The sequence below is a fragment of the Peromyscus californicus genome, unplaced genomic scaffold (genome assembly GCF_007827085.1).
Source record: "Peromyscus californicus insignis strain IS unplaced genomic scaffold, ASM782708v3 Scaffold_1__1_contigs__length_55948999, whole genome shotgun sequence".
Lineage (NCBI taxonomy): Eukaryota > Metazoa > Chordata > Mammalia > Rodentia > Cricetidae > Peromyscus > Peromyscus californicus.
The window spans coordinates 43,135,220-43,144,519 of NW_026294492.1; the positions used below are offsets into that span (position 1 = coordinate 43,135,220).

Sequence of the window (9,300 nt, forward strand, 5' to 3'; positions counted from 1 at the left end):
ATGGCACCTCGCAAGGGGAAGAAAAAAAGGAAGAACAGGTCATCAGCCTTGGGCCTCAAGTGGCTGAAGGAGAGAATGTATTTGGTGTCGGCCACATCTTCGCATCCTTCAATGACACCTTTGTCCATGTTACCGATCTTTCTGTCAAGGAAACCACCTGCTGGGTGACTGGTGGAATGAAGGTAAAGGCTGACAGAGATAACTCCTCTCCGTATGCAGCCATGTTGGCTGCCCAGGATGTGGCCCAAGGTGCAAGGAACTGGGCATCACTGCCCTGCATATCAAACTCCATGCCACAGGAGGAAACCGGACCAACACACCTGGACCTGGAGCCCAGTCAGCCCTCAGAGCTCTTGCTCGCTTAGGGATGAAGATTGGGCGGATTGAGGATGTCACCCCCATCCCCTCTGACAGCACCCCAAGGAAGGGTGGTCATCGTGGTTGCCGTCTGTGAACAGGACTTCTCAAATTATTTTCTGTTAATAAATTGCTTTGTATAAGCTAAAAAGAAAAAGAAAGAAAAAAGAAACTATACATATAAGCATGTAATAATAATTAATGATCAAAGAGGCCATGAATTTGATGGAGAATGAGGAGGCATATATGGAAGGGTTTGGAGGAAAGAAAGGGAAAGGGAAATGTTATAATTAAATTATAATCTAAAAAGGAAAATAAAGAAGAAAACAGAAACTAGTGGTAAATAGGCCATGTAGATAAGAACTTAAACAAGAAGGCCTACTCCAGAATATTTAATACTGACCATTAAAGGGAAATATAGCTGCACTGTTGTATTAATCCTCTCTCAGGGCCAAGTGGATTGCAGCTCAATCATTGTTAATTCTTCCAAAGGAAGAAATTATTTGCAATTATGCCTTTTGTCATTTTACAAACCTAAGTGTTGTTGTGGTTATAACTGCTTTAACTTTCTTTAAGCCAATTACTATGACTTCATCACTGCAGCTAAGAGCAACATGACATTATTTCATCAAAAACATATATTTTAGGAAATAAAATTAATTGAAACAATCCTCCTTTTAAGTAGAACTTATCACACGTGGAATAACCACATCCAAACATTTTACAGTTTTGTTGCATAGATAGATTCATTTTACATAACATTTTAAGACTATTGTTAGTGGGAGTGCAAACTTGTACAGCCACTTTGGAAGTTAGTATGATGGTTGCTCAGGAAATTGGAAATCAAATCATTCTACCTCAAGACCCAATGATACCACTCTTGAACATGTACCTAAGGGATGCTCAATCATACCACAAGGACACTTGTTTGTAACAGCCAGAACCTGGAAGCAACCTAGATGTCCCTCAACTGAAGAATGGATAAAGAAAATGTGTTACATATACACAATGTTGCTGTGGGATGTTCTGTATGGCAAATGTGTTGCTCTGATTGGTCAATCAATAAATCACTGATTGGCCAGTGGCCAGGCAGGAAGTATAGGCGGGACAAGGAGGAGAAGAATTCTGGGAAGTGGAAGGCTGAGTCAGAGACACTGCCAGCTGCCACCATGACAAGCCACATGTGAAGATGCCGGTAAGCCACGAGCCATGTGGCAAGGTATAGATTAATGGAAATGGATTAATTTAAGCTGTAAGAACAGTTAGCAAGAAGGCTACCATGGCCGTACAGTTTGTAACCAGTATAAGTCTCTGTGTTTACTTGGTTGGGTCTGAGCGGTTGTGGGACTGGCAGGTGAGAGAGATTTGTCCTGACTGTGGGCTAGGCAGGAAAACTCTAGCTACACAATGTAGTATTTCTCAGCTCTAAAAAAACAATGAAGTTTGTAGGCAAATGGATGGAACTAGAGAATATCATCCTGAGTGAGGTAACCCAGACTCAGAAATACAAACGTGGTATGTACTCACTCATAAGTGGATACTAGATGTAAAGCAGAGGATAAGCAGACTACAACCCGCAGCTCCAGAGAAGCTAGGAAACAAGGAGGACCTAAGAGGGATCATCTTGGGAAGGGAAAACAGAGGTGATCTCCATGAGTAAACTGGGGATGGGGGAGTCATAATAGAGGGGAAGGGATAGGAGATGAGAGCATGAGGGAATGGGATGGTTAAGCTAGGGGAGGGAGGGCATGGGAGAGTGATGAAAGAGATACCTTGGTAGAGGGAGACATTATGAGGTAAGGGAGAAGCCTGGTGCTAAGGAAATTCCCAGGAATCCACAAGGACGACACCAGATTAGACTATTAGCAATAGTGGTGAGGGTACCTGAACTGGTCTACCCTGGTAAGCAGATTGGTGAATGCCCTAACTGTCATCATAGAGCCTTCATCCAATAACTGATGGAAGCAGATGCAGAGATCCACAGCCAAGCACCTGGGAGTCCAGTTGAAGAGAGGCAAGAGGGACTATATGAACAAGGGGGGGGGGGGGTCAAGATCATGATGGGGAAATCTACAGAGACAACTGAACCAAGCTCATAGGAACTCAGAAACATTAGATTGACAGCTGTGGAACTTGCATGGGTCTGTACTAGACCCTATGCACATGAGAGAGAGAGATGTGTAGCTGGGTCTGGTTGAAGGGCCCCTGGCAGTGTGATTGGGATCTATCCCCCAGTACATGAGATGGCTTTCTGGATTTCATTACCTATGGTCGAACACTTGTTCACCCTTGATGCTGCTGGAAGGGGCTTGGTCCTAAAAGGACCAAGCAGATGCTGTAATAGCCTGCTCTATAGTTTTATACTCTATAGTTTTATACTCTACAGTTACACACAGATTAGACAGGAGAAAGGGGACATGTGAGCTGGGGTGTGGCTTGAGATCAGGGGTTGAGGAATCTAGCATTGACTATGACAGTAGGCTTCAGCCATAAGTTAATGGAAGGGCCACAGGTTCCTCCTGCCCAAGATAATGAGAATGACTGCTTTAGCAAGCAGGAACTTTCCTCAAAGCCTCAAGGGAATGGAGACCCTTATCCAAATGCCTTGGGAAACTGATGTCTTCTGGGCAGCAGACACTATACTACAATTTCTTAGTCTTACTATATGGGTCTGTTCCCCTCATAAAGCTCCCAAAAGGGAAGGTCCTGATGTCTTACTCTCTTCCCATTATACCATACCTTTCTGATTTCTCAATATGTATTAAATGAATTTTTGCCCTTAATGGCCTCAGGCTCTGGATCTGAATTGTAGGCATTTCAACCTTGGAATCAGGTATATCTAATTAACCTCTAACTTTCCTGTTCTTGGTAATTAGGAGGGCACAATGAAATTCCTGGTTCCAAAGTGGTGGGGATTTTTTTTTCAAGGAATTATTTTGTTTAAAGTGGCTACCATTGTATACATTTTCATCCTTTGTCAAAGCCCACACAGAATTTCCTGAAGGGAAAGGCATTAATAGTAAAAATAATTAAAAATGAAAGTAAAAATGTGCTGGAGAAGTGTGGTCGGCCATGTCAAAATGCTGAAACTTTGTCAAGCAGCAATGCTCACCATACAGTCCATGCTGGTAGTTTTCCTCTTTGACCATTTAATTTTTTTTTTTTTTTTTTTTTTTTGGTTTTTCGAGACAGGGTTTCTCTGTGTAGCTTTGCGCCTCTCCTGGAACTCACTTGGTAGCCCAGGTCAGCCTCGAACTCACAGAGATCCGCCTGGCTCTGCCTCCCGAGTGCTGGGATTAAAGGCGTGCGCCACCACCGCCCGGCTTAATTTTTTTTTATTTGTTATTAGTTCTTTGAAAATTGTATATGGTTTATATTCTCCCTCCCCAAACTTTTTCCAGATTCAGGCCCCCTTCCCTATCCAGCTATCTTTGTGTTCTTTCTAAAAGCAATAAATAAATAAACCTAAAAAATCATAAAACAAAAAATTAACAAGACTAATCTGTGATACCTAAGTATTCTTGAACTTGTGGTCTTCCATTGAAACGTGATTGACCTACCAAGGACTACATGTTAGGATTCTGCCACTCCTCCAGCTAGCTGCATGATCGCATTCGCAGTTCAGTAGCTAAGCAAGGGGTCTTATGTCTTATGTCATCAGTGTGCTGCATGATCGCAAATATGTGCAGCACGGTCATGCAATCAGCGCATGCATGGCAAAGCTCAATAAACCCACCTGCGCATGTGCATGGAAATCCTTAAAAAGCTGGACACAGACGACCCCTCCCTCTCTTTCTGCACATGCCTCTTCCCAGGCCTGGTTACTCTTTTCTGTCCCCTCCCGCCTTCCTCCTAATAAAGCTCTGATACTGAGTTTTGTCGTGGCTCATGACCTTTCTGAATGTTAACCAGCACCGCTTATTATTTTTAAAACAACACTACACTCTTAGGGAAAATTATCTCTCCCTCTCCCAGCAGATAATAATTGCGAATAACTCCACAGCTAGGAGTGGGATTACATGCCCAGCTCTCATCTCTAGGCTGAGATTTCTTCTGGCTTTGGTTTACACAGGTTTTGTACATACTGTTTGAACAAATTTTGATGTTGCAAATAGATACAAAGTGGCTTTAGTATCTACAAGTAAACAATAGGGAAGGAAACATAAGGAGCTTGTTTTCTCTACCTATTTTCCATATTCACTTCTCTTGATCTGATAAAGTGGCAATTACCTTCTGTATGACACACATATACATCCAGGTGTTATCAAATGCTATTTTAAACCTCAAGCTTCCCAGCCTTCATCTGAAAAAACTGAAACTTTCAAAAATTTCACTACCATGAATTTCCTATTAGTACTCAGTGGTGATTTTCCTTTCTATTAGAGTTGCCTTACTTTGTAGTCTATACAAGGGTATACACAGTGTGACTCAATAGGATGCCAGAGAACACCCGGGGCGGGAGGGCAGCTTTCATAGTTGCTGCTCCCTGGCTTTCACAGATTTACTGAGCTGTCCTGCCACACTCCCCAGTCAACACTGCATGATGACCTCAACTTTAAGTCTGCTTTGGAATGATTATTCCTTTGTAACTCATTTTTCCTTTAAGGATTCTCTTAATACCCATTTGTAACTACCCCTTACCTAGATAACTAGATCAATGTTATCCCAAAAGAAACATAGCTGATTTATCCTGAAGTACTATGCCCCACACACATCTACAGGACAACCCACAAAGGGAAATATGATAGTGTTTCAATATTTAAGAAAACATTTTGTAATTTCAAGAACATGCTTTTGAAAATGACTTAAACATACGTTCTCAAAGTAAACGTTTTAAGAATAAATGGTGATTAAAGGTGTGAAAGTCGGTGTTTATGTGTAGGAGTTGCACTATACCTTCCAGTATACAGACTGTAAAAATAGTTTTCATGTTTCATTGTTGAACTGTTTAAAGTAAAAATAAGAGGCTTCTTCATGACATTTCAAATGCCAGAGGGCTTCAAAACTTAGGAAAAGCTTTAGGGGATCCATGTTCTGACAATGAAGGATACTCTTTGTGTCTCTCATCACCTTCAAATTAATTCTTTGGTGAGGTAAAAGAGGGAAAATACATTGCACTTAAAAGTAAACCAGCACTTTTTACTTTGTGCAATTGGATTTTGTATCTTGTCTTAATAAGGCAACTTCAAGCCAAAGCCCTATTCCCTTTTCTCTTTTTCCTGTCTGGGTAGCACATAAACCTGACATTGCTGAGCTTCTCATTTGCTAAACTCACACTACCTTTAGCTTTCTGAAGTATAGATATCTGCAACTAGAGACATTTTCCATCTACCTGTAGGTTAAGCCCAATTCCAGCTGAACAACAAAACTATTGAAGGGAATCACATTCTTATAAACACTTCTAGGAGATTAAAAGCATCATTTCATTAGGGCAATGCTAATGATTGTAGTTGCAAAGAGAAAGTAAACATGAGATAAGAACTAGAACACAATATTTTTCAATCTTCATCATCAGCATGAAGTTTTAGGTGGATTAGAAATGTATACATAAGAGAAGTCATACAACAGGTCAAATGAGAAGAGAGGACTGAATCAATGACAAGTAAATGTCATTAGCAACAGATGGATGGAGGTGGTAAGCCTGAGGGAAAAAATCTGCCAAATGACACGTGAGGGAGGCCATAAGATGATGTTGACAAACAGACCTAAGCCATAAGAAAACAAGAAGATCCCCAAAAGTCAGAGAAGAAACAACCCCAAATTATCCTCAGAAGTCAAACTGCATATACTTTACTGCTGAACTTCAATTTCACAGTACTTTCACAAATCACAAGGTGAGCTCTGACGCTTCTTCCTGACTCACAACCACTAGTTCAAACATGAATGCTGATTCTGTTTCTAATTAGTTCCTAGAGTCATTGCATCGTTAAAAACAAATGTTTTTAATCTGTCTCCCAGCTACTATCTTCTCTCTATCTCCAGTGTCACCAATTCCACTCAAAATTCCTGTATTTCCCTCTTAATGTTCTTCTCAAACATTGGCCTATCTAGAGCGTGATGGTGTTCTGCTATGTGTGAAAATTTTTGAATCTCCATTGCACTTCATGCTCACTCGGGTGTCCTTCCAAAGATGGTAAAATATGCTGTAGGATCTGTTCTGCTTTTGCCCTTCAGGTCTATCTCTACATCTGTCCAGGGACTTTAATCAGAGTTGTCATGCTCCACAGCCTCTGTCTTCACAGGTGCTGTGACATTTTCCTGTGAAAATGTACCTATGTACCTCTCTTTCCTTGATCACTGCATCTAAGGATGTATTTACTTCCAAGGCCCCATTCATCCCTGGCAGAATTCTGTTTTCTTCCTTTAGCCTATTGGTAATTTTAAGGCCTGAGTATACATATTGTTAAATCATTATTAAGTCTTATTAAGATTATATCTGAGAAAAAAACCACATATCCAAGATTATAATTAATATATAAATGAATTCTGTATCCCACAAACCTCAAATGTACATTTAGCTAATTATGTCAGTGCTCCTCAATTTCTAGATATGAACTGATCTCATCATGCACTTGTGTTCCAAAATACACATGCTGTGGATATCGCTCTGTGTAAATAAAATGCTGATTGACCAGTAGCCAGGCAGGAAGTATAGGCGGGGACAAGCAGAGAGGAGAATTCTGGTAAGTGGAAGGCTGAGGCAGAGAGACGTTGCGAGCCATTGCCATGGAAAGCAAGATGTAAAGTACTGGTAAGCCACGCAACTTATAGACTAATAGATATGGGTTAATTTGAGATATAAGAACTAGATAACAAGAATCCTGCCATGGCCATACAGTTTGTAAGCAATATAAGCGTCTGTGTGCTTATTTTATAAGTGGGCTATGGGACTGCTGGGGCTTGTCGGGAGCTGGAGAGAAACTCTCCAGCTACATACACAGTTATTTATGAGATTAACATATAATTTTAAGCCATACCTGCCCAGCACAGAGGTATCTTTGCTATCAGACTCCAAGCTCTAATTTCTGCCTGTTTGCTGTTGTTTTTCTGTACAGTCCATCCTTCCTCATCAACATGAACAGGTGTTCAAACCACCAAGCTTTCTTTTTTTTTTCATTTTTCTTTTTTTTAATTTCTTTTTTTATTATTTTACTTTATTTTACAATATAATTTAGTTCTACATATCAGCCACGGATTCCCTTGTTCTGCCCCCTCCCGCCCACACCCCCCCTCCCCCGCCTTCCCCCAGCCCATCCCCCATTCCCATCTCCTCCAGGGCAAAGACTCCCCTGGGGATTGAGTTCAACCTGATAGATTCAGTCCAGGCAGATCCAGTCCCCTCCTCCCAGGCTGAGCCAAAGGACCCTGCATAAGCCCCAGGTTTCAAACAGCCAACTCATGCAATGAGCACAGGACCTGGTCCCACTGCCTGGCTGCCTCCCAAACAGATCAAGATAATCAACTGTCTCACCCATTCAGAGGGCCTGATCCAGTGGGGACCCCTCAGCCATTGGTTCATAGTTCATGTGTTTCCATTCGTTTGGCTATTTGTCCCTGTGCTTTATCCAACCTTGGTCTCAACAATTCTCGCTCATGTAAACCCTCCTCTTTCTTGCTAATTGGAATCCCGGAGCTCCACCAGGGCCCGTGGATCTCTACATCCAGTTCCCTCAGTCATTGGATGGGGTTTCTAGCATGACAATTAGGGTGTTTGGCCATCCTATCACCAGAGTAGGTCAGTTCAGGCTGTCTCTTGACCATTGCCAGCAGTCTATGGTGCGGGTATCTTTGTGGATTTCTGTGGGCCTCTCCAGCACTTTGCTTCTTCCTATTCTCATGTGGTCTTCATTCACCATGGTCTCCTATTCCTTTTTCTCCCTCTCTGTTCTTGATCCAGCTGGGATCTCCCTCTCCCCCAAGCTCTCTTTCCCTCGACCCTCGCCCTTCACTACCCCCACTCATGTCCAGGCTGTTCATGTAGATCTCATCCATTTCTCCGTCATTGGGTGATCCCCGTGTCTTTCTTGGGGTCCTGTTTTCCAGGTACTCACTCATAGGAGGATACTAGATGTGGAACAAGGATGACTAGACTGCTACCCACCAAGCTTTCTCTGCCCTGTGCTGAAAGGTGTCAGATGAAAATTTACTTAAGGTTCTTCCAGAAAATTTCCACTAAGCTGTACACAATGTTCAACACAGAAAGTAAAATCTTAGGTGTTGCTGGCTTTTCTGTTCCTTTATAAATGTTTCCCATAGGACTTTGAATTACCTTCTTTAAAAACACTGCCCGAGATGCCATTAAACTAGTCATATCTAGGTTGATTCTCTATAGCCATAGTGTCACAACCAGAGAAAAGAATCTGTATGACTGTGTCTCCCTTAAAATATCCTGAAACCTATATTTCAAAACTATTGTGTTATACAATTTATTCCTCATTGACATTAAACATTTTACTAGCTCTAATTTAAAAATCTGTCAAGTGTGAACAGAATACCAGGAAGCTAATATCTATCATACAGAGACATATAAGTATTTGGATATTTTGTGATTGATTCAAAATCTTAATGCAATACACATTTTAATTTTACCTCATTATTAGGTTTCCTTACTTATGTATCTGTTTTGTTCTAAAATATAGATAAGCACTGTAGCTTGAGTTTTCCTGCCTGGCCCACAGTCAGGACAAATCTCTCTCACCCGCCAGTCCCAAGCCGCTCAAACCCGATCAAGTAAACACAGAGACTTATATTGGTTACAAACTGTATGGCCGTGGCAGGCTTCTTGCTAACTGTTCTTACAGCTTAAATTAATCCATTTCCATTAATCTATACCTTGCCACATGGCTCATGGCTTACCGGCATCTTTACATGCTGTTTGTCATCATGGCGGCTGGCAGTGTCTCTCTGACTCAGCCTTCCACTTCCCAGCTCTATTCTCCTCCT

General features: G+C 41.6%; 1 pseudogene; it reads left to right on the top strand.

Moving 5' to 3' along the window:
- Positions 1-491, top strand: LOC128115202 (40S ribosomal protein S14-like; annotated as a pseudogene).
- Positions 492-9,300: the final 8,809 nt, after the last annotated feature.